The 6,000-nt window shown below is 42.4% G+C and overlaps 1 pseudogene; it reads right to left on the minus strand.

The window, feature by feature from the left end:
• Positions 1-4,859: 4,859 nt before the first annotated feature.
• Positions 4,860-4,977, minus strand: LOC126428500 (5S ribosomal RNA; annotated as a pseudogene).
• Positions 4,978-6,000: the final 1,023 nt, after the last annotated feature.

A 6,000-nucleotide genomic window follows, 5' to 3' on the forward strand; every position in this document is an offset into this window, starting at 1 on the left:
TGCACAAACAGTGCCCGAACTCTTAGGGGAATCGGCAACGCGCCGAGAGTAATGAGTATAATGGGCGGGGGCACTACGAATGTAGTGCGGGACAATACGTTGAGAATGTGGGTTTCGCGGGAGGCGTGCCAGAGATAAATCCCTGCAGTCGCGCTATCCTCTGTGTCCTCGGTGGCTCAGATGGATAGCGCGTCTGCCATGTACAGTATGTAGCAGATCCCGGGTTCGAGTCTCGGTCAGGGCACACATTTTCATCTGTCCCCGTTGACGTATGTCAACGCCTGTAAGTAGCTAAGAGTGTTCATTTCATTGTAATTGCAAAAGGAAATGTCATTAAATTTATCAGAAAGAGAACGAATCGAGTGACACTGAGAACATACTAAACGGAAAACATATTTTTCTTAACGGTGACTTCCACCTCAGTTCAAAGAAGGAATGTAACATTTTCAACCCCACCATCTCAGATTTCTTTGCAGTCAGTTATCCAGATTAGAGAAGAAAATCTGTCGATTTACATATGTATACCACAATTGTGAAGAAAGCTACAGTTCTGGAAAGTTTGTAATTTACATGCATCTGTCTCAACATAATGAGTTCTGGCTCTAATAGAGATACATCAATGAAATTTATATCATTTAATGATTAGAGTTTTACTTTGACATGCAGCATGGCGGAATTCTAATCAAGTTCACATTCAATTGCCTTTTGACCCTTAATGTCTCAAAGCAGTTTCAATTTTTTTTTTAAATTTGTGTATTACTCCAATATGTTAAGGTAGAACGCGAGGTACTACCATAAGTACGGCTGTGTCGAGGGGTCTTGAGTCGGGTAGCTCAGATGGTAGAGCACTTGCCCGCGAAAGGCAAAGGTCCCGAATTCGAGTCCCGGTCCGGCACACAGTTTTAATCTGTCAGGAAGTTTCAAATTAGCGCACCTCCGCTGCAGAGTGAAAATCGCTTTCTGGACTCCGATACGGTAAATGCCAAGAAGGATACTGTGGGGTCCTGCCCACACGTCGCTGATAGGGTGCCTAAAGGATGCTGCGTTCTCGGAACGCTATACAACTATTCAAGCAAATCACATTAATAGTTTTGATTACAATAAAGAAGATAGACAATATTTAACTTTTACAATGGTGTCGCAAGCGACTGGTGACATGCAAACAGCTAAAATCCTTTGTTGTATACAAGGTCCATGTAAGCACTTGGTATGGATCACACGTTACTGCTATCGTAGTGGTCTCCTAGCCCTGCGCGAATAGTGTCCTGCTGAGGCTGGAAGAAGCGGTAGCTTATCTCTTCGGCTAGAGGGCGCTCCTGTCGTTATGTCGTCCTGTCAGCGAGCTATTGGCTGACATCGTCTCACCGCCTTCTTAACTCCCGGGGGTTGTCGATACGCCAGAACACATACCAGAGACATCACGCTCAAAAATTTATTTTGTCAGCATCAGTACATTATAAAAATGAAGAGGGTAGCACATACATATAAAACAGAAATTATTAAGAAACGCACTTCGTAGGTAACGTTGTTCCAAAACGTATGGTTTATATTGTTGTTATGGTCTTCAGTCCAGAGACTGGTTTGATGCAGCTCTCTATGATATTCTATCCTGTGCAAGCTTCTTCATCTCCCAGTACCTACTGCAACTTACATCCTTCTGAATCTGCTTACTGTATTCTTCTCTTGGTCTCCCTCTACGATTTTTACCTTCCACGCTGCTCTCCAATACTAAATAGGTAATCCCTTGCTGCCTCAGAATATGTCCTACCAACCGATCCCTTCTTCTAGTCAAGTTGTGCCACAAATTACTCTTCTCCTCAGTTCTATTCAATACCTCCTCATTAGTTATGTGATGTAACCATCTAATCTTCAGAACTCTTCTGTAGCACAACATTTCGAAAGCTTCTATTCTCTTCTTCTCTCAACTATTTATCGTCCATGTTTCACTTCCCTACATGGCTACACTCCATACAAATACTTTCAGAAACGACTTCCTGACACTTAAATCGATACGCGATGTTAAAAAATTCCTCTTCTTCAGAAACGCTTTCCTTGCCATTGCCAGTCTACATTTTATATCCTCTCTACTTCGATCATCGTCAGTTATTTTGCTCCCCAAATAGCAAAACTCCTTTACTACTTTAAGTGTCTCATTTCCTAATCTAATTCCCTCAGCATCACCCTACTTAATTCGACTACATTCCATTATTCTCGTTTTACTTTTGTTGATGTTCATCTTATATCCTCCTTTCAAGACACTATCCATTCCATTCAACTGCTCTTCCAAGTCCTTTGCTCTCTCTGAGAGAATTACAATGTCATCGGAGAACCTCAAACTTTTTATTTCTTCTCCATGGATTTTAATTCCCACTACGAATTTTTCTTTCGTTTCCTTTACTGCTTGCTCAACATACAGATTGAATAATATCGGGGATAGGCTACAACCCTGTCTCACTCCCTTCCCAACCACAGCTTCCCTTTCATGCTCCTCTACTCTTATAACTGGCATCTGGTTTCTGTACAAATTGTAAATAGCCTTTCGCTCCCTGTATTTGAACCCTGACACCTTCAGAATTTGAAAGAGAGTATTCAAGTCAACATTGTCAAAAGCTTTCTCTAAGTCTACAAATGCCAGAAACGTAGGTTTGCCTTTACTTAATCTATTTTCTAAGGTAAGTCGTAGGGTCAGTATTGCCTCACGTGTTCCAACATTTCTACGGAATCCAAACTGACCTTCCCCGAGGTCGGCTTCTACCAATTTTTCCATTCGTCTGAAAAGAATTCGTGTTAGTATTTTGCCGCCGTGGTTTATTAAACTGATAGTTCGATAATTTTCACATCTGTGAACACCTGCTTTCTATGGGATTGGAATTATATTATTCGTCTTGAAGTCTGGGGGTATTTCGCTTGTCTCGTACATCTTGCTCACCAGATGGTAGAGTTTTGTCAGGGATGGCTCTCCCAAGGCTATCAGTAGTTCTAATGGAATGTTTTCTACTCCTGGGACCTTGTTTCGACTCAGGTCTTTCAGTGCTCTGTCAAACTCTTCACGCAATATCGTATCTCCCATTTCATCTTCATCTACATCGTCTTCCATTTCCAAAATATTGTTCTGAAGTACATCGCCCCTGTATAGACCCTCTATATACAGAAATTATTTAGAAAGGCAGTGGAAAAATCTCGTCTCACAAGTCTCAATTTAAGTTGTTATGTTCACCAGATGTGATGCAGGGAGACTACGTCCTTGCAGTTGGTGGTACTGTATCCAGTCGAGTGAGAATGTCATCTTCTGATAACTCACATGTATCGTTTGGCAGAAAACACAAGTGATGGAGATGATCTATGTGGATGCTAGAAGCTAGCCCACGTTTCATCTGTTTCTTCATAAGTTTGCAAACGAAACCCACCAACGTCTGATGATTAAAATTCCTCTGGGTATTGTACCGCGTCATTGGACAAAATACTTTAATTATAAACTTAAAACCATCGTTCCGACCTTATTACATCGGCCTTCCTCCGATCAAGACCGGTTTTGGCGAAGGAAAGGTGGCTCTCTTATTGCAGACGATCGCTGTCAATATATTTTTGAAATTTTATTGGCCCTAGGAAGTAATAGGATAGTCATGACAGAAGACTGAGGGTAAGAAAGAAGAAGCTATTGGTGGCTGTCACACATACGAGGTGTAATCAAAAAATGACGGGAATTTTTTAAATTCGCGGACTTTATACATCGGATTGATGATTGATTTACCTTGTTGGTACACATGTTCCTGATGTATGTTTACATTTTCAGCTGTTTTGAATATTTATTTAATTGTTGGCCGTTGAATAGGTTCTACGTTTTCTAAAGTTCTCAGCAAACTTTTATTTTAGAAAATGAGGAATCAAAGAATTTGCATCAAATTTTGCTTGGAAAATGGAATGAAATGAAGCGCCGCATTGACTGTGGTCTTTGGCGATTCTGCTATGAGTAAGACAAGAGTTTACAAGCTGTACAAACGTTTCAAAGAAGGTCGAGAAGGCGCTGAAGACGCCTGTTCTGGACGTCCTAGCTCTTCAATTAGGAGAGTGTGGGAGAAGGAAATAAAATTTTCAGGAAAATCTCCGAATCACCATCAGAGAGGTTGCTGATGGTGTCGGCATATCCATTTGCTCATGCCTATCAATTGTTTCGGATTTTTGAGCACGAAACGTGTAGCGGCGAAGTTCCTGCCTTATGGACGTACGGTCAATAAGGAATACTACCTGCAAGTTAAGGCCGTTTGCGTGCAGCAGTTCGAGGGCAACGGCCAGAGCTGTGGCAAAACCACTCGTGGAAATTGGATCACGGTAATGCTACCTCTCACACCTCAATGCTTGTTTGTGATTTTTTTTGGGAAAAAACGGAACTGCTACGTTGCCTCAGCTACCGTGTTCGCCGGAAATGCCCCTACGACCTCTTTCTATTCCTGACGGTGAAGAGTACCATTAAAAGACGTTGCTTTGCCATGATTGATGGGATAAACTACAGAATCGATGAAGATGAGTTCCTGAAGTGTTTCCAAGATCGGAAAAAAATTTGGAAATTTGTGGTAAGGTCTTATGGGACCAAACTGTTGAGGTCATTGGCCCCTAAGCTTACACACTACTTAATCTAACTTAACTTACGCTAAGCACTCCGTCTTCAAGCCACAAGTAGCCCATCGAGACCATCCGACCGCCGTGTCATCCTCAGCTGAGGATGTGGATGGAGATGGGAGGGGCGTGTGGTTAGCACACGGCTCTCCCGGTCGTTATAATGGTTTTCTGTGATCGGAGCCGCTACTATTCGGTCGAGTAGCTCCTCAATTTGCATCACGAGGCTGAATGCACCCCGAAAATGGCAACAGCACGTAGCGGCTCGGATGGTCACCCATCCAAGTGCCGGCCGCGCCCGACAGCGCTTAACTTTGGTGATCTGACGGGAACCGGTGTATCCACTGCGGCGAAGCCGTTGCCGAACTTACGCTAAGGGCAACACAAACGTCCATGCCCGAGGGAGCACTCGAACCTCCGACGGGGGCAGCCGCGCGAACCGTGACAAGGCGCCTTATACCGCACGGCTACCCCGCGCGGCCAAGATTGGAAAAAGAGCTGGGACAAGTATATCGTATCTGAGGGAGATTGATTTAAAGAGGACATAGTTGATGTTGAATAAACAAAGATTCTTCAAGAAAAACAAAAATTCCAGTTATTTTTGATCACAGCTCGTACAGGCAACAAATCCATGTCTGTCTGTTAGCAGCATTTCATTCACCAAAGCAATCACTCTTGTCTGCTTACTAAAGAAGCAGCTGCTTACGGGTACCTCGATTAGTTCTTGCGTACTAGAAAAGTTGCTTCACCTTGGAAATGTCTTAATAATGATAGGAAGCCGATATATAAGTGAAGGAACATGAAGGAATATCGTCTTTAGACCAATGAAACAATTGTCGTGGCGTCAAAATATGGTTATCATGAGGTCATTTGAGGCTGGAGAGCCCCTGCAACATTATCACAGAGTTCTTTGCCACGTCCTGTGGCAAATATGACGTTCAAATTCTTTCTGAATGTAGGGCAGTGTCACGAAATTCTCTTTATTTTTATATTGGCCAACACATATAGCTGGGAAGTCATAAACGTGCTTTGGATTTGGAAAGTACATATTAAGATATTCGTGAAATCCTGCTGGAAAGATTGCACACACACACCGTATCATGCTTGATGGCCGCCAAATATTTCACATACGACACATTTTTTATTTCATAAGTATTTGCGTCTCTATAGTAAGCCACAAATGTAACCTGTGGATTATTCCAGCGAAAGCTCTGTACTTCATCCTGAATTGTGAAGAGTAGTTCTCTGAGAAATCACAAACAACAATATATTCATTTACTTTGAGTTTTTCTATAGTCATTATAAAGAACTGTGACTGCTGCTGGGTTATAAATGAGTGTTTTAGGTCCTGTTGTAAACTTCCAGCGTGAGATTTTCACTCTGCAG

This window comes from Schistocerca serialis, chromosome 12 (genome assembly GCF_023864345.2).
Source record: "Schistocerca serialis cubense isolate TAMUIC-IGC-003099 chromosome 12, iqSchSeri2.2, whole genome shotgun sequence".
NCBI classification, from domain to species: domain Eukaryota; kingdom Metazoa; phylum Arthropoda; class Insecta; order Orthoptera; family Acrididae; genus Schistocerca; species Schistocerca serialis.